This window comes from Erinaceus europaeus, chromosome 3 (genome assembly GCF_950295315.1).
Source record: "Erinaceus europaeus chromosome 3, mEriEur2.1, whole genome shotgun sequence".
NCBI classification, from domain to species: domain Eukaryota; kingdom Metazoa; phylum Chordata; class Mammalia; order Eulipotyphla; family Erinaceidae; genus Erinaceus; species Erinaceus europaeus.
The window spans coordinates 50088872-50115475 of NC_080164.1; the positions used below are offsets into that span (position 1 = coordinate 50088872).

The window sequence follows — 26604 nt, forward strand, 5'->3', positions numbered from 1 at the left end:
TTGTATGTTAACTCTTTTCAGTCACCAGGTTCCAGATGTCATCAGGATGCCGGCCAGGCTTCCCTGGACTGAAGACCCCACCAATGTGTCCTGGAGCTCCGCTTCCCCAGAGCCCCACCCTACTATGGAAAGAGAGAGGCAGACTGGGAGTATGGACCGACCAGTCAATGCCCATGTTCAGCGGGGAAGCAATTACAGAAGCCAGACCTTCTACCTTCTGCAACCCACAATGACCCTGGGTCCATGCTCCCACAGGGATAGAGAGTGGGATAGCTATCAGGGAAGAGGGTGGGAAATGCAGATTGGGTGGTGGGAATTGTGTGGAATTGTACCCCTCCTACCCTATGGTTTTGTTAATTAATCCTTTCTTAAATAAAAAAAAATAGTATCTACTTAGACATAGATACCTTCTTCACCTACCTCCTATTACACATCCCCTAATCACTCCAAAGCTAACTGTGTCAGACAAAGTAAGGACTACAAAAGCTGAATAGGGGCAAAAGACTAGCATAACTTTAACGATGACTGTTTAGTCACAGTCAGGTTGCCCCATCATCTGGGGCTCTGGTCAGGGAGTCCTGGGGATCCCACACAGAAATGATGAGCCCAGACCTCTAACAGATCCCTCTCTCCACTGTCACTGGTCATTTCCATCAGGAACAACATAATGGACCCCTTTATGAGTCCCTATAGGACTTTTACTTCAATGTGGATCAATAATGGTAGGGAATGTTCCATTCTCCAAAGGGAGGTTAGACAAATATTCTACCTACTATGCAAGGAAGATGGGTCATGAAATTAGTGCAGCCTGGACTATTCCTAGCCATGACCACAGAATGTGAGCCCAGATCTACAGGGATGCAGAGGTTACATAGGCTCCTGTGCTGAATAAGGGCCCCAGATCAAACCAGTAGGGATAACAGCTAACAATATTTACATACTCTCCCATATTTGGGAGCTGCTCTCTTCTCTGATCCAGCTTTCTAGTTCTTTTTCCAGCTATGACACCATCTCGCTAGGCAATAACCCGGGTCCACCTGCACAGTACATGTCAGGTTCAGGCAAAAACTATTAAAGTCATGGGCCCCCTGTAATATACCTAAAACAGACCTACTAGCTTTTTCCAAAATGGAGACCTTAATTTTCATTTGCAATACTCCAGCCTTTAGGTTCATGATTAGTCAACAATTTGTTTTGTTTTATATCTTAACTCTTTTTCAGCCACGAGGTTCCAGATGATACCATGATGCCAACCTGACTCCCTTGGGCAGAGGACCCCACCATGTGTCCTAGATCCCTACCTCCCCAGAGCCCTGCCCCACTAGGGAAAGAGAGAGACAATTTGGGAGTATGGATCAACCCACCAATGTCCATGTTCAGCAGAGAAACAACTACAGAAGCCAGACCTTCCACCTTCTGTAGCCCTTAATGATCCTGGGTCCATACTCCCAGAGGATAAAAAATAGAGAAGCTATCAAGGGAGGGACTGAATATGGAGCTGTTGGGTGGGAAATATGTGGGAATGTACCCCTCTTACTCTATGGTCTTATTAATGTTTCCATTTTATAAATAAAAATTTTTAGTTATTAATTTATTTATAAAATAAAAATATCAACAAGACCATAGAATCATATTTAACTTATACCCAAAGTATCCCTAAAGGAGACTCCTCAAAAAATGTAGAACTCAACAGCAAAATGGGAGCAGAAGTAAAATTTGGTTTTCTGAATTTTATAAAGCAGATATAGAATGGTGAGGTCCTAAGCACATGCACATACACACACACAAACACACATACTCACACACTGTACATATTGTTTAGTAGAACTCTAAATTTCTATAAAGGTAATAGAGAGAGAAAGAGAGAGAGGACAGAAAACCTAAAATAGTGGTCCATCAATAGTAATTGGTGATGCAATCATTGAAAATGAGTGTGTGTATACATTTGGGTTATTATCCTGATATCTGTGACACATAATTTTAAAATGCAGACTGAAAGACCATACGCATAGTATGGAATTATTTGAAAGGTGTATCTATCTGTATTGTATAAGGAACAAAACTCTGATACAAAAAGTTAGTGAAGGTTATCTGTTTGGAGACCTCTATTTACTTTTATTTCATGTTAAACATTTATTATGTAAACCCAGATAGGCATAACCAAACTATACTATTATTTCTGAATGTTTGTGTCTAGACAGCAGATACTTTTGTTTTTCTTCTCTTTTCCCTTTACTTATTTTTATTTATTTATTTTTATTTTTGTTACTACCAGGATTGTCATTAGAGCTTGATAATTGCACAGTGAATTCACTACTCCCAGTGGCCATTTTTCCTTTTTTTTTTTCTTTTTTTCTTTTCTTTTTACTTGATAGGACAGAGAGAAATTGAGGGATGTGGGGAGGTAAGGAGAGAGAGACACCTGTAGCCCTGCTACAAATTATGAAGCTCCCCATCCCCAGCAACTAGGGACCAGGGGATTGAACTCAGGTCCTTGCTCTCGGTAATCTGTGTACTCAGCCAGGTGCATCACTGCACAGCCACCAGAAAATACTTTCATATGCATACATTAGATTTCATTTACACACACAGGAATCTATGTACAATGGCAAACCAACAAGTCTCACAAAAAATACATAAATGTATGCATTGTTACCTATAGACATACACACAATCTTAAATAATCACCCACAACTGATTAAAGTATCTACCATAATAATAGTTCTCAGACCTTGGAGAGCATGAAAATCCCCAGAAGGATTTAGTAAAACATCAATTGCTACACTCAACCTCAGATTTTCTTATTAAGAAGGACTGGAATGGGGTCTGAAAATTTGCAGGTCTAGCTACTTCCCAGAAGATTCTAACACCAATAATCAGAGAGCCATTTTGAGAATTACTGACATATCAGCGTCATTTTGCCTGAATGATGAACGTCTTAGGGTGAGCGGATGCCTTTGTTCAGGTGTGTTCAGTTCAGAAATATGGTAAACAGCTGTTCTTTTTTCCTCACTGGTGAGCAGGGAGGAAATGGAATTAACCTGCAGCACAATGATTTAAGTTTACTCTGGAAGGAAAACTTCCTTACATGAGGGTTCTAAAGCACTCAGACAGGCTTACAAGGTTAATAAGAGGGAGTGTTTCTTATCTGTCTCCCTGGAGGTTCTTAAGAATTTATATATCTGCTTAAATGGAGGAGAAGGGAAAAGAGATGATGTAAAGGTCACCAGTTATTTTCAGGTGATCCCAGACCTATTCCATTACCTTCTGGTGAACTTGGATAACTAAATATGTTCTCTTCCTCTATTTCTAAATCAATAGGACACACAATTGTTCTCTCTGTTCTCTTACTTCAAGGAGAGTGTTTCAAGTCTCACAGAACATTGAATATTTAAGTGTATGCCCTATACTTAAAATAGAAAGGCAGATTAACCAGGTCCACCTCCTCTACTGATCTTCCACTCTGCATATTATAAAAGTCCCAAGTAAATTTACATTTCCATGAGAAATAAATATAAACATCAACTCAGTTGGACTCATGATACTTTTGACATGGGTCCAGAACTTTCAGAAAAAAAAGAAATCTTTGGAGAATGAAAGGAGATGCATAGCCCAGATATTTAATTTTTTTCAGCTTAAACACTTTGTTTTCAACTCTTTCTTGACTCAGAGTACAAAATCTACAGTTTATATTTCCTTCATTAGACATCTGGGTTTTCCCATAGTTCCTGTTATAAAACTGACATCCCTTATCCTATGGTCTTGTCAGTGTTTTCATTTTATAAATTAATTAATTAGCCAAGTAATTAATTAAAAGAACAGGGAAGCTATCAAGGGGAGAGACTGGAGCTCTGGGGGTGGGAAATGTATGGAAATGTACCCCTCTTGTCCTATAGTCTTGTCAGTATTTCCATTTTATAAATAAAAAAAATCCAAAAGAAAATTGACATCCCACAGTCCCATCCACTGCAAGAACTTATATTCTGGTGGGCAAGACACCTAGATTCATAGCCTTATCCACCCTTTCCTGCCTGTGTGACCTTGAGTAAGTTATTTAAATTCTGTTTCTCCTCTGCAAGATTGAATCAATTATACCCACTTCCCTGGGCTACTTAGGGAATGAAATAAGATGCACTATGGAGAGAGAGATCTTAATCCACTTAGAAGGGAATAAACAAAAGTTACTTTTTTCCCCCATTGAAACTTTATTTATTATTATTATTAATATTATTATTATTATCATTTTGCCTCCATGGTTATTGCTGGGGCTTTGTGCCTGCACTACAAATCCACTGCTCCTGTAGGCCATTTTTTCCTATTTTGTTGCCCTTGTTGTCATTACTTTTATTTTTGCCATTGATGTTGTAGGATAGGACAGAGAGAAATAGAGAGGGGAGTGGAGAGAGGGGTGGGGGGGAGGAGAGAAAGATAAGACACCTGTAGATCTGCTTCACTGCTTGTGAAAGGACTCTCCTGCAGGTAGGGAGCCAGGGGCTCAAACCAGGATCCTTATCCAGTCCTTGTACTTTGTGCCATGTGTGCTTAACCCGGTGTGTTACCGCTCAACCCCCTCCCCATTGAAATTTTTTTTATTTAAGAAAGGAGACATTAACAAAACCATAGGATAAGAGGGGTACAGTTCCACACAATTCCCACTACCTGATCTTCATATCCCACCCCCTCCCCTGATAGCTTTCTCATTCTCTATCCCTCTGGGAGCATGGACACAGGGTCTTTGTGGGTTGTAGAAGGTGGAAGGTCTGGCTTCTGTGATTGCTTCCCCGCTGAACATGGGCATTGACTGGCCAATCCATACTCCCAGTCTGCCTCTCTCTTTCCCTAGTAGGGTGGGTCTCTGGGGAAGCAGAGCTCCAGGACACATTGGTGGGGTCTTCAGTCCAGGGAAGTCTGGTCAGCATCTTGCTGGCATCCAGAACCTGGTGGCTGAAAAGAGAGTTAACATACAAAGTCAAACAAATTGTTGAACAATGATGGACCTAAAGACTGGCATTGATTGGGATGCAATCCGCGTATGCAATATTATTTGATTTGAATTTAGAGCAGGCTGCAGAAAAGTGGGCCCCACCCTAAGGTTCCAGGACTGGGGGAAATATAGGCTCTATAGTGGAAATGTGAGGTTCCTGCTGTCTTAGGGTTCAAGAAGACAATGGATAGTTATTGTTATCATCACATTATTTGTTGATTGGGTTAACTTTGAAAGTCTCTTTGTTAGGGTTTGGGGTATAATACCCAGCATCTTGTATATAGCTGTGCTACCAGTTGTTTCTGTTCTCCCTGGTTTAGGCTTTTGAGAGAGTCAACATATCAAAGACAGCCTATCTATTAAAAAGACTCAGTCTGTGTTTTAAGAAGTTCTAGACATATGATCAATTTTTCCCCTCTCATATTGATTAGATAGTGGTTTATATGTCTATACTTTAATAGAAGTGTACATAAACACCATTCCCACTACCAAAAGACTGTGTCCCATCCCAACCACCCACCCCCGCTCCCCCCACCCCCTCACTCCCCGCCGCACTGGGAAGCCCAATGGCCACCCTCCCCTTCACCAGAGGCTTTTTACTTTGATGCCCTGCTCTCAGTTAAATCAGATCCTGCCTTTAGTTTCCCTTTCTGTTCTTCTTTCTCAACTTCTGTTGATGAGTGGGATCATCCCATATTCCTCTTTATCTTTATGGCTTAGCTGACTTAACATAATTCCTTCTAGCTCTGTCCAAGATGGCCCCATTGAAATTTAATAAGGGAAAAATCATCTGGACATAAGCTATTTGATGTCATTTAAATCTAATTCAACATCTTGTTACAATGACAGTTTTGTACTTAGGTTTTGTCACAATTTCAGATCTTCATGAGGGTCAGTGCAACTTTGCTTCAGTGAGTGCCTGGGTTTCTACTAGTAGAGAAAGTTTCTCCTGCAGTGGTTTATTAATAACTAAAATGTTTTGGATGCAATTAAAGAATCAACTCCCAATCAACACTTCCTTTGGAATTCATTATTTCATTTAATGTGTGGTCATAAAACAGAGACACAGCTGTGAAGTCAACATTGGTATTTAGTTTTCTCCACTTTATTAAAAAAAAACAAATGCTAAATTTTAAGTATTTTCAAATGAGAACTTACTCAGATTATAGCTAAAAATTAGAACAAATAGCTACAAAAATCTGAATAGTGTGATCACATATCCAAAGACGTCATTATGAGGATGAAATAAAATGTAAACAAAAAAAAACCTAACAGAGCTCATAGTATATGGTTATCTGTAATTACAGTTATTATGATGGTTTTGAATGGGGATGATGAACAACCTTTTCAGATGTAAAATCTGATACTTAGAAGTAATTTGATCCTCAGGAACCTTTATCTTGTTTCTTCATGCTACACACACCACTTTCTTAGACAGTTATCATTTATTTTATTTTTTACATCTTCATTTTTTTATTGGACAGACAGCCAGAAATTGGGAGGAATAGAGATGGGAGAGAAAGAGAGAGAGAGAGCACTGCAACACTGCTTCACCACTTGCAAAGCTTTGCCCCTGCAGGTGGGTACTAGGAGCTTGAAGTCAGGTCCTTGTGCATTGCAACGTGTGCTTAACCAGGTTTGCCACCACCCACCCCTGACAGTTACCATTTATTTATAGTCTTTGTAACCAGGTCCACAGCAAATTCTTACTCATGCCATAACTTCTTTCTCTTCTATTAATTTGTAGGAGTTGATATTTATAGGAAATATGTATGTATACTTCTTTTATAAATGATTTATGTTTGAGCACTTGCTCTCCACTGGGAGACTCATAGTGTCAAAATGAGCATGAAGTCATGATCACGTAGGTCTGAAAGAGGCCCTCAAGATCATCTAGTCGACTTTTGTTATTTTTAAAATATGGAAACAGATTCAAAAGTGAAACTCAGGCAAAAACTATAATATCAAACTCAGGCAAAAACTATAATACTCATAGCCTCCTAGGAACATGCCTAAAATGGACTTCAACCTAAGATCCCTATTCTGTTCCTACTTTTTGTTTCCTGTTCATTAATCATTTTGCCCTGCTTTATATTTTACTCTCATTTAGCCACCAAGTTGCAGGTAATCATGATTCCATCCTGACTTCCCTGGGCAGCAACCTAACCAATGTGTCCAAGAATCTCACCTTTCCAGAGTCTGACCCTGCTAGGGAAAGATAGAAATAGGCTGGGGAGTATGGATTGACCTGCCAACACCCATGTCCAGCAGAGAAGCAATTACAGAAGCCAGAACTCCCACCTTTAATTAATCACTAATTAAAAAATTGAAACAAAAAAACCCCAGCAAAACAAAAGAATATATTTGTTTACTTATTTTTTAATATTCAGACCCTAGCAGTTTAGCTACTGTCTTTTTTCATTATTATTATTGTTGTTGTAATTATTGATGTCATTATTGTTAGATAGGACAGAGAGAAATGGAGAGAGAGGGAAAAACAGAGAGGAAGAGAGAAAGACACCTGCAGACATGCTTCACCACTTGTGAAGCGACTCCTCTGCAGGTGAGGAGCCGGGGGTTCGAACTGGGATCCTTACGCTGGTCCTTGCACTTTGCACCACGTGTGCTTAGCATGCTAAATTACCTCCCAACTCCCTGTTTACTTCTTAATACCTGTGACAAGGCTGGAGAGATGCATAATGGTTATGCAGAAAGACTTTCATGCCTGAGGTACCAAAGATCCCCTAGCCAATCCTCATCACTACCATAAACCAGAGCTGAGCAGCGCAAGGGCGGGGTAGAGAAGTATGATAATCATTTGCAAGTGACAGAAGTTGAAATTTAAGGAATTTAAGTAGAAAAGGACATCACTAACTCACAAAACACTACCCTAGACTTCAGGCTGCTCAAAAATTCTGAACACAGAAGTTTGAAGATAAGGACTTTCTTGGTATTTTTTAACTCTATTTTTGGGGGACTAACTTCAGTTTTTTCATATTGACCTTTTCTACAAGGGTGTTCTAACACAAGGAGAGAAGTGTGCACCTTAGGACCACATCCTTTTGAATATAATAGCAACCCATGCACAACAGCGTAACTAAATAGTGGTTCTGTTTTTCTCATATAGCAAAAAATCGAAAGAGACTATGCAGCTATCAAGAACAATGAACCCACCTTCACTGACCCATCTTGGACAGAGCTAGAAGGAATTATGTTAAGTGAGCTAAGTCAGAAAGATAAAGATGAGTATGGGATGATCCTACTCATCAACAGAAGTTGAGGAAGAAGATCTGAAAGGGAAACTAAAAGCAGGACCTGACCAAATTGTAAGTAGGGCACCCAAGTAAAAACCCTGTGGTGAGGAGTAGACATGCAGCTTCTTGGGACAGTGGGGGGTGGGAGTGGGTGTGAGGGATGGGTCACAGTCTTTTGGTGGTGAGAATGGTGTTTATGTACACTCCTAGTAAAATGTAGTCATATAAATCACTAGTTAATACGAGAGGGGGAAAATTAATTGTATGTCTAGAAGTTTTTCAAAACACAAACTGAATCTTTTCAATATATAGGCTGTGTAATTGATATGCAGACTCTCTCAAAAGTCTAGACCAAATAGATCAGAAGCATCCAATAGCACAGCTATATACAAGATAATGGGTACTGTACAGCAAACCCTAACAAAAGGACTTTTCAAAGTTAACCCAATTACCAAACAATGTGATGATAACATTAACTATCAATTGTCTTTTTGAACTCTAAGACAGCAGGAACCTCACATCTCCACTATAGAGCCTCTACTTCCCCCAGTCCTGGAACCCTTGGATAGGGCCCACTTTCCCATATGCCTCTCCCAATTCATATCAAATAATATTGCATCTGCCGATCACAACCTAACCAACACAACGATTGCCACCTCAACATGCTTCACTACAGACTGTGTCCAGAGACTTCACGTCTGGAATGACAACCCTTCAACTTCATTACTCGGGTGAGACCTTTCCTTTCACAGTATACTCTAATTTCATCTCAGGTGGTTCACTTTCTAACAAAGTCCCAAAACCTAGATATACGCCAGTTTCTGTGAGAGAGAACATATGTTCACGTATCTGTAAACTACTGCAAAATATATGCATGAAAGCAGAAGTGCACTAGAGTTTGCAGTGAGTATCCCCCTAACATTTCACCTCCACTATTCCAAGCTTTGGGTCCATGATTGCTCAACAATTTATTTGGCTTCGTATGTTAACTCTCTTTTCAGTCACCAGGTTCCAGATGTCATCAGGATGCCGGCCAGGCTTCCCTAGATTGAAGACCTCATCAATGTGTTCTGGAGCTCTGCTTCCCCAGAGCCCCACCTTACTATGGAAAGAGAGAGGCAGACTGGGAGTATGGACCGACCAGTCAATGCCCATGTTCAGCGGGGAAGCAATTACAGAAGCCAGACCTTCTACCTTCTGCAACCCACAATGACCCTGGGTCCATGCTCCCAGAGGGATAGAGAGTGGGAAAGCTATCAGGGGAGGGAGTGGGAAATGGAGATTGGGTGGTGGGAATTGTATGGAATTGTACCCCTCCTACCCTATGGTTTTGTTAATTAATCCTTTCTTAAATAAAAAATAAATAAATAAAAAATCGAAAGAGAAACAGATTAAATTTGATACAACTTCATGAAAGAATTCTATGATTCAAGATTCTCCCAATTCCTACTCTCCTGTCCTTAGTAAGTTAGAAAGCATTGTATTCAAGTTTTAGGCAAGAGATGGGTCCAGAGTAATTGCAAAAAACTCACTTGCCAGTTAATGTGACTTATTTTTCTCAAAACAGTAATTTGCCAGAAATCCCACAAGGAGATTTTCATTCATGTTGTATTATTCAAAATGAAAGAAAAGGAGAAGGAATACTGTATAGCAACTTGCTTTTGACAGGACACTCTTCTCCCTTATTTCTATTTAGATGAGTCCTGCGGGGACAGTAACTGACTTTCCTAGGTAAAATGTCCACCCTTGTTTCCATAATACTGGGCTATTTTGATTCACAATCCTAACTAGAACCATAGACAGGTTAAAGAAAAAAAGTCAGTTGCCAATGTCAAAGGGAAGTGACAATTGTCAGGTAAAATGATGGGGTAATCATCTAAGTAAACAATATCATGGTACTCCAAATCGGTTGAGGTACAACTATATCTGACAATCTGTTCAAGACTTATAATACTAATTAATAATCACAAATTATGAAAAGCACCCATAATTTCTTCCAATGAAGTTGATAATATAATCCAGATACAATGGGAAACTTGTAACAAGACAGATTTCCAATATGAAATATATAAGATTGCATACCTATTCATCAGGTGTATCATTTTATAGCCTACGGGTGAATAATAGGTCAAGACTAGGTATCTGCTGCCTCATCCAGTGATATTATCTTCAATCATGTTAATTAAATTAATATGGCCTGCACTAATGAAAACCACAAAAACCTACTTCAGTTTCTATCGGCACATACATTTTGATAATTTAGTCCTGTCAGACTCGTGTGCTTCTCACTGCCAGATTCAATGTTCATAATGCCAGGCTGATTTTAAGCATATTCTACACAAAACCAACAAAGAAAATGACTTGTGAACTTAATTTCATTTCAGTTGAGCAGCAAACCAAATCAGGAATTAAGAGATTCTGGATGACTATACTAATGTCTCTAGTTTTAACCATCTATCTTTCTTTCTTAGTATATATTTTTCGTTGACATGTTTTCTGAATGACTAGTCACCTGAGAAAATGTTTAAATGGCAATATCATAAGGTAAAAGATTTATGTCCTATATTACATTAAACAAATCCAATATGCTCTGCATATGGAAATGAGTAGCTTTCACAATATATTCTAGCTATTAAAATGGACCTTAAAATATTAAGTTTCCACTGGAAACAGTATGATCCCCCCTCAATTCATCTGATCACAGATTCTCAGAGTAACCAAGCAAAAACAAATGTCTTAGTCCTTGGTTCAGAGAAATAAAGGGTTACTGGCATAATTAATTTTATGTTTAATTACTGTAGAATGAAACAATTCAACAATATCCCATCAATCCTTAGAATGACAGAACAGAAGGTCAGCAGTTGCTAAGTCAATTGTTTTGAAAGAGAAATTTATGTCAGGTTCTCTTTTATGTGCTATGGAAAGAAATTGGATAAAAGTGGTCAAGCAAACATTAATTAATTGTATAAATGTAATCTGGTTGTCATGCTAAATCATACAGACCAGGGATACAGTTCTCAGAATGGTGGGCATGCATCAACTGCAAATTTCAGTGACACATTCAACCCACCCCAGCCTCATGTTATGCACAATCAAAAGCCTTGGAGTCAAACATTAACATCTCTAGAATTATGTTTCTGAAGTTTATATTGACAGCCCCTCAGGAGAAAAAAGTTGATGGTTCCAGTTCATTTATTTCTAGGTTACCCTTTCAGCATGAGAAGCTGAGAGGAAGTGGAGAATAACTGACTTCTCCATTCCCTCTACCTCATATCGTTCCTTGAAGTCCCATTAGCAGCAGAAAGGAAAACCCAAACTTGCTCAAGGTGATTCTGCTATGTCAGCACATTTGGGAGCTCTATAGACAAAAAAAAGTACTGGACACAAATCAGTCCACATTATCTTTCCACATGTGAAGAGTTAATTTTCCAAGATTCCCTCCTGACTATGGATTTCCTCAAGATATAATGCACTTAAATCCTTGACTTCCTTGACTCAGAAGATCCAGTTTTTGTTCTTCTGCTCCTAAGATGCCTATGAAATTACTGCTGTGTATTTGCCTTAGGATGACCCCTTTCTGCCTTTCATATACTCTTTGAGATGGACCCACCAACATTCTATTTTATATCTTCTGTGCAGCTCCATACCAAGTATGATATAGTGCAATTGTTCCACAAAGCATAAGCTGAAAGCCTTGCTTGAGACTTTTCTGTGAAACAAAAAAAAAAAAGCACCACTTTTCCACCATTATTTCATTTTCTGTCAGCTTCACAAAATGGGAGAAATTGAGAAAAAAAAGTATTCTTCTGTATGTAGGATTTTACTGAAAATAAAAGTGAGTATGTAACCACATTCAATAACCGAGAATTGATGGAATACAGAGCAAGCTCATTCTTCAAGATTAAAATCAGGGGATGGCAAGGTAGCTTATTGAGTAGGGCACGTGCTTTGCCATGCATTCATTCCAAGTTTGAGTTGTAGCACCACATGGCACCTATATAAGCTTTGGTGCTGTAGTCTCTCCCTGCCTCTTTCTGTCTCTGTCTGTATCTATATATACGCATATATACATATTAGATATCTCTCTTCATAGAGATACGTATAGACATAGATATAAAAGTCAGCCTGAAGGGCGGGCAGTAGCACATGGCACCACGAAGTGCAAGGACCAGTGTAAGGAACCCAGTTTGAGCCCCTGCATCCCCACTTGTAGTGGAGTCACTTCACAGGCCATGAAGCAGGTCTGCAGGTGTCTATCTTTCTCTCCCCCTCTCTTTCTTCTTCTCCTCTCTCCATTTGTCTCTGTTCTATCCAACAATGAAGACATCAATAACAACAAGAATAATTACAACAATGATAAAACAACAAGGGCCACAAAGGGCGGGGGGGGGGGGATAAAAATAAACCTTAAAAAAAGGCCAGCCCAAAACAGTGTAAGACCCTAGTGCTGCCAAAAATAAATAAATAAATAAATAAATAATCAAAATCAGCAAAGCAGTAAATTACCTGTCAGAGTAGCTTAATGGAAGGGTTATACAGAAGGCCACAGGGTTTCTGGAAATGTTTTAATTCTTGGTCTAGATGGTACATATGAAGATGCATTCCACTTTATAGTGTATTATATATTTTTATTGTGGTAACATTGGTCTATCATGTATATTTCTAAGTTTTGAAAATGAATTAGGTTGGGATTGGATAGGTTTTTCTAGAGGTTTTCATAGAAATAGAGAGAAAGAGACCACAGTTGCAAAGTTTCCTTCAGGGTGATGTGGGGTTGAGCACATGGCAAAGCAGCACGCTACACAAGTGAACCTAACAAATAAAAATTTTACAAGTTTACTTGTTTTAACAAGTAAAGCCCTTGTTATACAGGCCTTGATATTAAGGAGTTTGGAGACAAAAGGGGGAGTACTATTATATATATATATATATATATATATATATATATATATAGCAAGTCTTCAAAGCAATGCTTTATTCAGATAAAATATGTATCCATTGACAAGATAACTCACCTGGTGGTTTTGCTTGCTATGCCATGTGTGCCATCCAGGCTCAAATCATACCTCTACTGCATTGGTAGAAACTGTGGGGTCTTACCTTCTTTCTGTCTCTCTGTCACTGAATCTCCATTACCAGCTAAAGAAGTTAACTGGAGCAGTGAAACCCTGGCAGTGACAAAAAGATGTGGTGAAATTTTTTTTTCTTTTTAAAATTTTTATTTATTATAATTAGATAGAGACAAAGAGAAATTGAGAGGGGAGGGTGTTGTTGAGCCAGATGTTGTAGTGCGCGGGCCGCAGAGAAGAGAGAGAGAGGGTCCGGAGCGAAGAGGAAACACAAATCTTTATTCGCGCTGGCACCTCAGAGTTGGGTGTTAGAGAAGCAGATTGGGCCACATGGAGGTAGAGAAAATGGCCGCCTCACGCAGTAACCTTTCCTGCGTCTGAACACCAGAGTGGAGCGCCGGCAAGAGAACGAGGTGCGGAAAACGAAGGGTTTTTATAGGAGTAGCTTTCGCGAGAATGGGAAGGGGGAGGAGTAACCATAGCACTCCAGGATAGGATGATAACTCTCGTGAGAATGGGAGGGGGGAGGAGTAACCAGAGCACTCCAGATATCGCGGGGATATAGACAATGTCCTGAGGGCACAACATGGCTGAATAGGCACTCCGAGAATGTCCCAACTCTTGCGGGAACTAGCAGTAGCCTGAGGGGACAACATGGCAGATGTGACTGCATCGGCACAATTTCCCAGCAGGAGGGGGAAATAGAGAAAGAGACACACAAACACCTGCAGCCCTGCTTCACCACTGTGAAACTTTCCCCCTGCAAGTAGGGACCAGGGGCTTGAACCTGGGTTCTTGTCCACTGTAATGTGTGCACTTAACTAGGTGTGCCACCGTCTAGCCCCCCTTTTCTATTATCAAAAATAATGGAGGTAAAAGATTCTAACTAATTTTAAAATTCAAATGCAATCAATAATAGGAAAGAGTTTTGTTTCTGTTTTTAAATCTATTGTATTGATCATAAATCCCTTTAAGATTTAATATGGAAGAGTATGATATTTTGTTTCACTAAAATCAAAGTTAATGTCTTCTACAAAATGAACATAAAAAGGTCATATTCTTTATTATTTTCTTCAATAGCTTTGGTACTGCTAAGAAAAAGAATGACAGACGATAAAGTATATAAGATCCACAGTATCTGTAATTCATGAATGTAGCTTCTCAATATTTCCTTTAAATACAACTCTAACACAATTATACAGCTACTTTACAAGACCTTAGACTCATGTAATTATAGATGAGAAGTACATTTATTACACTGAACCTAACCACATTCTCTTAAATTTGATCTCCAAATGTCCACAACAGTAATAAAACCATCATTTGCCCCAGTGGATGTTCGTTGAAATTAATTTTTCTTTCCAGTTTTAATTATAACACATTTTGCTTTCAAGAGAATAAGTAGAAGTCTAAATTAGAAAGCTCAATTATCTGAGACTTATAATTCATTCTAAACATATTGCTGAAAAACTTTGCTTTAAGAAGAATTATGATTCTCCTTGAGTAGAACTAGGATGAATCCTTTGGATTTGGAGTTTTAACCATATAATGATTTTTTAAACCCTACTATAAAACTTATAGAAAATTAAAGTTTTTTTAATTATGAAGATATAATATCAAAATCCCCATTCATTTAATATAATAAATTAGGAAATAGACCAAAATACATTATGAACATAATAGCCACAAGCATGATCTACATACTTATAAGTGAGTCTGCCAGAAATAACTTAATTCAAAACATCGTTAGCACCTTAGAACATGCCATTTCAGACCACTGTTAGTCAATGCTCTTGTGCTTTCATTTTTTTTTAAGGTTTCTTTTTTAAATCTTTATTTATTTATTGGGTAGAGATAGCCAGAAATTGAGATGGGAGAGGAGAGAGAGAGAGAGAGAGAAAGGGAAAGAGAGAGAGAGAGAGAGAGAGAGAGAGAGACCTGCAGTCCTGCTTCACCACTCGTGAACCTTTCCCCCTGCAGATGGGAACCAGGGGTTCAAACGTGGGTCCTTGCACACTATAACATGTGCACTCAACCAGGTGCACCAGCATCGGACCCTGATTTCATTTTTGTTGGTGAAATTCTGTAGAAATGTTTAGCAGTTAAATGCTAGGTGTAAATTTTTATTGAATTCTGTATTTTAAAGATACAACTTTAAAATACATTTTAGAAACAACTAAGGAAACTACAATATAGACTATTTAATAGAACATTATATTGCTAACTTTTTGGTGAGTGAAAATTGTATTTTGGTTCTATGGTATTCTTAAGGTATACATGACAAAGTATTTAGAAGTAAAATGTCATGATGTGTGTGGGTTGTTCACTTTAAAGTAATATACACACATGCACATACAAACTCAAAAAAGAAAGTATGCAAATGTGATAAAATGTTAACACTTGGTGAATCCAGGTAAATAATATAAAATGTTCACTGTACTATGTTTTCTACTTTCAAAGGTTTAGATTTTTGCCAAGCCAAAAAATTGAGGGGAACTCATATAAATGTACAGAAAAACTGTTCATTTGAATGGCATTAAATATGTGCATCTTTTACTCTTTTTCTCCATTTTAATTGCTTATTTTAGTATGTGATTTTCTGATTCTTCAATATAATACTTCCAGAATAATAGCAGATCAGCAGACCTTGTTTAAAGTTTATTAACTAGCAACTTACTTTCAATGACAACAGAAAATGTAACCTAGGGCTGTTTTAAAGCAATGATTGTCAGCTCAGATGGTCAATATATCACACAGGGGACACTTCATTAGGGAGTGAATTACTTTGGTTGTAATCTGAGCTAAATGAATGTCAATGTCAGGTTGCATAAATCAAAGATTAAAATGTATATGTATTACTAAGTGCAATCAGATAGGCAGTGTCACCCTTTACCCTCCCCAAACGACCCAAAATGAGGGCATACTGTTTTCCAACAGGCAAAGTGTCTTTTGAATCAAAAAAGTAATTTTCCAGACACTGAAAGGACTTCAGTGGTTAGTATTACTATTTAGGTTTAATATCTTATTGCTATAATTTTTATCTCTGGTGAGATAGAAAAATTAAATTTTTATGTCTAAGGGTTCATTAACTAAGATAGCAAACTCCTTGGCAGATACTCCATGAGATACTAAAAGAAACACCAATAATCCTCTCAAAAGGTAAGTACTGAAGAGTTTATTATTTTGCAGAACCAATCACATATACTATGCTTTATATAAAAATATATTCCCTTGATGTTGTTCTTTAGTATAATAAAACCCACTTTACATAAAACACATCTATTGTAATGCAGTCATCCTTGGTCAAGTCAATATAACGCTCCTCTATTCAAGTTGTTCTAAACAAGACAAATGGGCTCAGTTACTCTTAGGTACCTATCTGGGTACTTAGCACCATGTTGATGATTTCACAGGAGATGTGGCAAGGTGCACAGGGAGCAGACTCTAGCCCCCCACAAGAAATGGATTTTCATCCTAGTACTATCACAAGTCACTCAGGAAGCAGAGTGCAGTATTTATGTTCATGAGCAGTCCTGGGTTCTATCCTTGGCATCCAATGTGACAGAGTGATGTTCTGGCCTCTCTTTCTTATGTGTAAAAAAATGCATCACATAATAATAATAGTAGTGATACACAGATACCACAGTATAAGGGCCTGACACATGTAGCTAGTCATAAAAAGAAATTATTATAAGTTGTATAAAAGCAGTAAATTTTATTTTTTTCAAAGAGATATGAATAGTTTTTGATTGAACAGATCTTTCTGGTGTTGGTCTAGGTATATCATTAATGTATATTAGGTGAATGATCCAATGCACAGATTAGTGAGTTTAAAATATTCCAATAGGCACATTATGGATATCAGGAAGGTAAAATCTGACTTAATCCCCTTGGCATTTCATCACTATGGACATTTTAACAGTTAGCTTAATGTTCCCACTGGGAAGCATGGAAGGTAATGATCAAATACATATTCCACTTTGGTCTATGTATTTAAGTGAGAACTCCCAACCTTTGGTTGAAGAGAGTTACTGGACATTTCCCCAAAGTCCAGTTGGAGCAAGGAACATCACAGTGGCTTCCGACAGCAGAGATCAATCTATCAAAGAAACATAGGAGGAATAACTTCCACAGGGTATAACCATCTTTACCCAGAATGCATTCTGAGCAAATTACTTAGAAAGTTGCTAGGCAGAACTGGGCAGTGGTGCATGCACCTGTTTGAGTGCACATGATATCATGTACAAGAACCAGGATTCAAATCCCTAGTCCTGTGGTGTGGGAAACTTCATGAGCAGTGCAGGTATTGCTTTTCCTTATCTATCTATCTATCTATCTATCTATCTATCTATCTATCTATCTATCTAATCTATCATCTATCTATCTATCTACTATCTAATTATGTGCCCATATTCCTTTCTCTCTCAATTGCCTTCTGCCCTATCAAATTAAAGAAAGTGACTAGGTAAGGCTTTTTGATGTTACACTTTTAAAAAGCGAGAGAAAGGGATATATATATATATATATATATATATATATATATATATATATATTGCCTAATTTGTGAACTTAATCACATACTTGTGGAGTCACATACTATATCCATAGCATTTCACTGTGAACAGTTTCCTGAAGAAAAGTATCAGCAAGAGTAAAGCAAATTTAATATTCTAGACTACCAGAGCAAATGTTGTTTTGTTTTCTTAAACATTTGTTTGATGAGCTAGGGATAACAATCAGAGCATATCTCTGGCATATCCTTGCCAGGGATCAGATCCAGGGGTTCACTCATGTTCATCTGAAGCACTACCTACTGAGCCACCCCCCTGGTCATTTCTTGTTTTGCCTTGAATTTCACCCAATGTCTGGTTTTTGTTTTGTCTGTAAATACAAATAAATTTATTTATTTGCATGTGATCTTTTGTTTCTTGGCAGAGGAGTAGAATTAAGGAGAAAACACTGAGCTCAGTTGTGAGTAGTAGGTGTAGGCAGTAGCTGGTCAGTAGGTTCACAGACAAGGAGACTAGACTGTAGTAGTTTTCTTGGGCTTAAAGTCAGAACAGACAAGAATCATTATCACCTCACAAATGAAGAACAATCTAAACTGCATCATGTAGAAAAGTATTCTGGTCATGCAAATTTCTGCTTTCAATGCTAGCTGAACAATCCATAAAGTGACTAGAAGGTCAGGACAGCAGCTAATAAAATCAGCATCTGAATTTAAAATAAAGAAATGCCCTTTTGCTGCAAGGGAAATCTTCAACTACCCCTCTCCTTTGGTCACAGCCTGCATGAAAATGTCTTCAGATTTTTCCAAAGGCAAAGTTGGAGTAAATAAGATGTGAACACTGGAAGCTGAGATTTGCTGGATGTGTTTTTTAAACAGCTCTTTAGATGGGCAAATGAGGCAGCTTGATTAAGAGATGCATACCTTGATCATCGATCAAGCACATGTCTTTAAGCCCTGAGGGGTAGTTTGTACCAGATCTGGAAAGAAGTATGCCCCAAGAGACTGAGGACAGCACTACCTGGTAATCAAAAAAGAGAAATGAACATGGCATTGAAGAGACTTAAAGAGGCGGGCACGAAACTCATTTGTTTATCCCCTAATATAAATTTCCTCACAGATCTTGTTCATTTCTACTATCCTTCTCCTTAGCTGGAAAAGAAATTGCCTCATTTCTCTTCCTCTGCCTTTACATCTCCATTCTTGCTGTGTGCCATTTGAATCCTCAAGCATTCTGGTGTCAGCATTACTCATACCTCTGGTCAAGGCAGCAGGATCACTGGTACAAAGTGGCTTTTGTAGATTTTCATGGAACAAAAGACTCTGCATACAGGATGTAACTAACCTACAGGGTCTTGAGAACCAGGGGAGGTAGATATAGAAGGCTCTGGGCCAGGTTTGAGAGATACAGAAGTTCCTCATCTAAACCTAGGTCCTGCATGCCAGTTTAGCCTGGGGAAATGCTAAAATAACTTAACAAACCCCACACATTCTTTGTGGTACACTTGGTTACATTGGATTAATGTTCATTGCACTGAGTTCCACCTCCTCATTAGAAATTGACTAGAATTCTGGCATTCATTTTTGTTGTTTTTATTTTGTAAAATAAGTATTTTTTTTCTATAACCAGACATTACAATGCCTGTTCTGAAGTAGGCAGCAGTCTCAATAAATCAATAAATACATAAATTTGGGGCCAAGTGGTGACTCACTGGGTAGAGTACAACCCAGTAGCGCAAACCCGTAACTGCTACGGAAAATATATCCACAAAACAGCTCCAAGTGTTAACAGCTGAGTGTTACAGCTCAAGAGTAATACAGCTTTCAGGTATTACACCTCAAGGGTTTTACAGCTCCAGGTGTAGCAGATCCAAAGAACGAGTCTGAGGCCAAAAGTGCATGGAGAACAGGCATATACTGTATTACACCGGTGGAACTTAACGGACTCCTGCCAGGCTAGATTACTCGCCTAATTCAGAATGCCGCTTATATATCCTTGAATCTGGGCGTATTGTGCCATTACAGGGTAGTTTTGAAAATGATACATTTTGATTGGTTACAAGGTAGACCAATCAGGTAAGACAAAGGATAAAGTGGATTGGCCACATTCCACACTAATACGGACTGCCAAAATACAAGTGCCTACAATTTAGTTATTGAAAAGATTCAATCCGATTGGTTACATTTCTAGTCTCCTAGGTTTACTGAAATGCAGGAACAGAGGAACCTTCGCTTGCCTGTTCTCCATGGAACTGGGGAACATTTTATTTCAATAACTATGCACAAGAATTCAAGTCCCTGTCAACACCTACAGAAGAGAAACTCCACAGGTGGTGAAACAGTGCTGCAGGTGCCTCTTATTCTCTCCCTCTGTCTGCCCCTCCCTCATTTCTCTTTATCTCTAATAGAAAAAGAAAGGGGGTGAAAAAAACATGAGTGGCCACCAGGAGTGGTGGAGTCGTTGTGCAGGCACCAATGATAGCTATAATCCGGATGGTATAAATAAATAAATAACATTAATTGTAGAATTCTTTGAGAAAGTTAATGACAGCAACACTTATTTAAAATTCTCTGTCCCACACCAATAATTACATTAACATAAGTTCATGTATTTATTTGAAAGGGTTAAAACTGCCTTCAAAGAACAATTCACTGACATTTAGAAACTTTGAAATAAAAAAAATAGTTTCTTTGTCAAAACGAAATTTGACAACTGTTGAAACAAATGGATGCTAAACCTTTAGAATTCTAGTGATTTTCGAGAATAAAATTCAATAACAGTTTGATGTGTTACTAATTTGTATTCATAATTAATAATAAAATGGCTTCAGGATATGAATTGCATGAATAAAATACCTTTCAGATTGTCAATAAGTTTAAAAAATATTAGGGCTGGGGAGATAACTCAACATTAGAGTATTGGACTTATACTCTTGAGATAACAGAAAACTTAGGTTCAGACACCAGAACCAGTATATAACAGTACTGAACAGTACTCTTCTGTACTCTTGCTTTCTCTCTCTCATTCTCTATTTCTCATAAAAAAATAATAATGAACAAATCTTTTTCAAGATCAGTATTACATTCATAATTTCAGTTCTTCATATCCTCATCCTACATCCTTCTCCGAAAGTGTTCTACCAGAGGAACACTTGATGAAGAACTGGGAAGAAGTCATTCTGAAATAAGTCGTCATGCTTTAACACAAATGTAAATTTCCCTAGACAAAATACTGAATTTTTTTTTGCCTTACCCTTTAGAATATAATTTGTCTCTCTGGGAAAACCACTTATTCTATCATTTTGCTATAACTGTATTCTTGATAGAGTGCTAGACTTACAGACATAGGTTCCTTCAGTTCAATCCTATGCATTACATATGCCAGAGTGATAGTCTACTTTTCTCTTCCTTTCTTATAAATAGATACATGTTAAGCGACTTATTTATTTATGAGAAAAAAAGGAGAGAGACATAGAACCAAATCATTACTCTAGAACATGCAATGTAAAGAATCAAACTCACCACCTGATGTTTGAAAGCCCAATGCTTTATCACTGTGCCATCTCCTGGCCCTCCTAGGCCACAAAAAATATAATTTTAATATTTTAGTTATTTAGACAGATGTATGGTTGGACTAGACCAGTACACAGCTCTGGTTTGTGGTAGTACTGAGGACTGACCTTGAGAGGTCGGAGCCTCAGGCATAAAAATCTTTGTGCATTAGCATTATGCTACCTCCCCAGTCTTGCAATAACTATTTTTAAAGCACTCTACTCTTGGAGTTAAGTGCCCATAAAACACCTGTAAGATATGACTTCATCATGTTACAACCACGTCACTGGATGATCCAGTTTGTTCTAGTCAGTAACTGATTTTAAAAAAAAATGGATAAAGGCCAACAAAATAGCTTGGATAGCATACTACTTCTCCATGTGTATGACCCAGGTTTGAGTCCATCCCCCACCACATGTCTCTGTTTCTTTGTTTTTTCATTTATTTATTTATTTAATAATATCAACAAGACCATAGGATAAGAGAAGTAACAATTCCACATAATTCCCACCACCAGAGTTCTGTATTCTATTCCTTCCATTGGAAGCTTTCCTTTTCTTATCCCTTTGCAAGCAAGGACCCAGGATCATTGTGGAGTGCAGAAGGTGGAAGGTCTGGCTTCTGTAATTGCTTCTCCACTGGACAGGCATTGGCAGGTCGATCCATTTTCCCAGCCTGTTTCTATATTTCCCTAGTGGGGTAGGGGTCTGGAGAGTTGGGGTTCCTGGGTACATCAGAGTTCATCTATCCAGTGAAGTCAGGTTGGTGTCATGGAAACATCTTCAGCTTGGTGGTTGAAAAAGCATTCTGTTTTTCTCTATTTCTATTTGAAAAAGTCACTTGGGAGTGGTGAAGCCCTGAGATGAGAAAAAAAAAATGTAAAAATTCCATTAAACCATTAATCCCTGAATAAATAGGGGGGAAATAAAAAATTTAAAAAAAAAAGAATTTCTATGCCCTCTAGTCACACCATACTATTTGCCCTATGTGGCCACACAGAGCAACAAGTGACAAGAGAGAAAAGAACAAGGAGCTAAAGGAAGAGCCCAGGGAATTCATTTGCTCTGGTGTAATCTTTTCAGCCTGTGTGAATATGAAAGAAAAACTTGTGGGGTAACTGGGTTAAGCACACATAGTACAAAACGCAAGAACCCACTCAAGGGTCCTGGTTTGAGCCCCAGGCTCCCTACTGGGGAGTTGGGAGGGAGAGTGTCACTTTGTAAGCAGTGAAGCAAGTCTGCAGGTGCCTTTCTCTCCCCCTCTCTATCTTCCCCTCCCTTCTCAATTTTCTCTGTCCTATAGAAAAGAAAAGGAAAACTCGGGGGTCAGGCCTTAGCGCAGCAGGTTAAGCACACATAGCTGCGAAGCATAAGAACCAGTGGAAAGATCCTGGTTCAAGCCCCGACTCCCCACTTGCAGGGGGTTGCTTCACAGGTGGTGAAGCAGGTCTGCAGGTATCTATCTTTCTCTCACCCTCTCTGTTTCCCCTCCTCTCTCAGTTTCTCTCTGTCCTATCCAACAACAATAATAATGACAACAACAAAAGTAACAATAAGGGCAACAAAATGGAAAAAAAATGGCCTCCAGGAGCAGTAGGTTCATAGTACAGGCACTGAGCCCCAGCAATAACCCTGGAAAGAGAAAGAAAGAAAGAAAGAAAGAAAGAAAGAAAGAAAGAAAGAAAGAAAGAAAGAAAGAAAGAAAGAGGCAGCAAGATCAGTGGATTCGAAGTGCAGGCACTGAGCCACAGAGATAACCCTAGAGGTAAATAAATAAATAAATAAATAAATTTTAAACAACTTTTAAAAAGCCCTTGTGTGCCAGATACCTGCAGCTGAGGATACGGAATTGCTGTTGCATCTTGCAGTGGCTGACCAAGGTTTATCTACAAAACTAGATGGAGATGAAAGGCAAGACTGGAAAGACAGCATAACTGTTAATGGAAAGAGACTCTTATGCCTCAGGCTCCAAAGTCCCAGGTTTAATCCCTTGCACCACCATAAACCAGAGCAGAGCAGTGCTCTGGTGAAAACAAACAAAAGAAAAGGTCATATGAATGTGAGTCTAGAATTGAGAGTCAAGTTTCTGGAGGGCAAGATAAAGACACTGTCAAGGTGGGGCCTCCTGCTGACACCTAGAAGAAACCCATTTATACATTTTCTTTGAGTTTGGAAGTTATCCAACTTTCTAGCCCTATTATCAACTCTGACTACATCTTCACAGACAATATTTTTAGTCCACCTGCATGCTAGTAGTCAAGCTCAAATATAAATTACTAAACTCATGAGCCTCTAGGAACATTATCTAAAATAGACTTTCTAGCTTTTCTCCACCCTAAGATCCATATTCTAATACACTCTAGTCCTACTTTTTTGGTTCCTGTTCCCTGTTCAATTTTATTGTTTTGTCCTGCTTTATATCTCACAGCCTTTCAGCCACCAAGTTGTATGTGGCATCATGATCCATCCTGACTTCCCCAGGCATAAGACCTCACCAATGTGTCCAGGAACCTCACTTCTCCAGAACCGTACCCGACTAGGGAAAGATAAAAACAGGCTAGGGGTATGGATTGATCTGACAATGTCTATGTCCAGCAAAGAAACAATTACAGAAGCCAGAACTCTAACCTTCAGCACTCCATAAAGAATTCTGGTCCATACACCCAGAGAGGGAGAAATGTTAGGGAAAAATGACCAGAGGACTCTGAACTCTAATTCTATCAAGACCCAAAGACAGAGTAGGAAAAAAGATGGACATCTGGAAGTAGCTATGGGTGTCAGTGTGACTTAGATTAAAAAAGAAGACAGAACCATAAAAAGATGGGAAAATATATAGAACTGTAGACAGTTAAAGAATAGGTAACCCATGTATGTCTATGACCATGAGAGAACTACTAGAGTCTCCAATTAAGGGAACGGGGACACAGAACTCTGGTTGTGGGAACAGTGTGGAATTGCACCCCTGTCATCTCATTGTAAATCAATATTAAATCACTAATTTAAAAAGAGAGAGAGGGGGGCTGGGTGGTGGTGCACCTAGTTGAGCGTACATGTCACAATGCACAAGTACCTGGGTTTAAGCCCCCAGTCCCCACCTGCAGGGGGAAAGCTTTGCAAGTGGTGAAGCAGTGTTGCAGGTGTCTCTCTGTCTCTCTCCCATCTCTACCACCCCCTTCCCTCTCAATTTCTGGCTGTCTCTATTAAAAAAATAAATAAAAATAAGAGAGAGAGAAAGAAACCTATTTACAGTATTAGCAGGTATGTCCCAAAAAGAAAGAGTTGATACAGGTAATCCAGCAGTAAAGCAACCAGCCAGCAGTTGATCTTATTCTGCATATCCATTTCAGTAGCAACAGTCTGATCCACATTTTGGAATGAGGCTCTTATTCATACAAAGTTCTTATTTAAAAGTCAAGTAAATGAATACAGCAGAATACTACTCAACAATACATAGCTACAGGGCTAAGGGGATAGTTCAAATTCAGAGCATAGGACTGGTGTAACTGAGGCCCCAGAGACTCAAGGTTCAATCCCTAGCTTATGTAGAAGCTATCTGACAACAACAACAAAAAAATACATACTGTATGTTTCCATTTACACAAAAACTGAGAAAGAACAGACAAAGCTAGTCTTTGGTAATAGACATTAGATATTAAATGTATAACTACAGGATGCAGAGATTACATAGGCTCCTGTGCTGAAAAAGGCCCCAGATCAAATGGTTGGGGTTTACAGCTAATAATATTTATAAACATTCCCCATATTTGGGAGCTACTCTTATCCCTGATCCAGCTTTCTCATCCTTTTTCCAACTATGACACCATCTCCCCTGACAATACCTTGGGTCCACCTGCATGTTAGCTGTCAGACTTAGGCAAAAACTAGTAAAGTCATGGGCCCCTTGGAATATACCTAAAATAAAACTACTAGCTTTTTTCTAAATGGAGACCCCCAGATCTTCATCTGCAATAGTCTTTAGGTTCATGATTAGTCAATAATTTGTTCTTCTTTATATCTTATCTCTTTTTCAGCCACCAGGTTCCAGATGCTAAGATGATGCCAATCTGACTTCTATGATGACTTCCCTGAGCAGACGACCTTATCAATGTGTCCTGGAACCCCACCTCCCTAGAGCCCTGCCCCACTAGGGAAAGAGAGAGAGAGGCTGGGAGTATGGATCAACCTGTCAACATCCATGTTCAGCGGGGGAAGCAATTACAGAAGCCAGACCTTCAACCTTCTGCATCCCACAATGACCCTGGGTCCATACACCCAGAGGGATAAAGAATAGAAAAGCTATCAGGGGAGGGTATGGGATAGGGAGTTTCGGTGGTGGGAACTGTGTGGAATTGTACCCCTCTGGATCTATGGTCGTGTCAATGTTTCCATTTTACAAATAAAAAGAAATTAAATATATGTAAGTGAAATAAATACGGAAGTTGACTGGAAAGAGGACTGATTTCTGGGTTCTAAAAGAGCAAATGGGATGACCTAGGAAAAGCAGGGTATACATATTCTGTTCCACATCATGAAGTTATTTAAGGAAAAGAAGATGCTGGAACCCCAGTGTCTTGTGCTTTTTTTTTTTTTTTTTTTTGCTACTTTACAGGATATAATGTAAACCTGAATTAAGGAATAAAAATCTATGTAAGGTTTCAAGCACCAGTCAGTAGTTGTCTTGTTTGTATTTCTAAAATTGCATAATTTTCCTGCAAGAAGCTACCCTTGCTCATTTTCAAATGCAAGTTAAGTATAGTGAATGGTTTATCTAAAATGGTAGCAACAAATCAGGAAGCTCCCCCAGGTCAAGGGCAGCAAGGAATGACAAAGAAAAAGGAATAAAAATGAGGAATCATACTTGGAAAATCTTGACAAAGGTGAGAGGAAGTGGTTATGCTATTTTAGCACCCTTTTATGAGACTCAAAATCCACCTTCCAGTATCCTCTACGAAGATACTACAATAGTCTTTTGTCATTTTTCAGTCATCCAATAATACTTACAATATATTTTATTAGACATTTTCCATTGTGCTGTGCACACTGGAGTGAACACATCAGCACTACATTTTCTTCCCGTGTGCATTATTTTGTATTCATTTTTTCTCCTCCACAGTGTTAGTCCCTTACCTCCCAGCAAGTTAAGGACTTGAACTGACCAATATCCCTTTCAACGGTCTGTTCTCCATTCTAATCATTAGATACACATGTGCAAGCATGAATAATATTTTCACTTTAATGC

The 26604-nt window shown here is 38.6% G+C and overlaps 1 long non-coding RNA gene across 1 annotated transcript in view; it reads left to right on the forward strand.

The window, feature by feature from the left end:
• The window catches only part of LOC132537486 (uncharacterized), a 53243-nt gene extending 27118 nt beyond the window's left edge, over positions 1-26125 (forward strand). Inside the window, exon 3 of the long non-coding RNA XR_009548939.1 lies at positions 25397-26125. This is a non-coding gene — a long non-coding RNA (uncharacterized LOC132537486). The remainder of the gene's footprint in view (positions 1-25396) is intronic.
• The last annotated feature ends 479 nt before the right edge of the window (positions 26126-26604 follow it).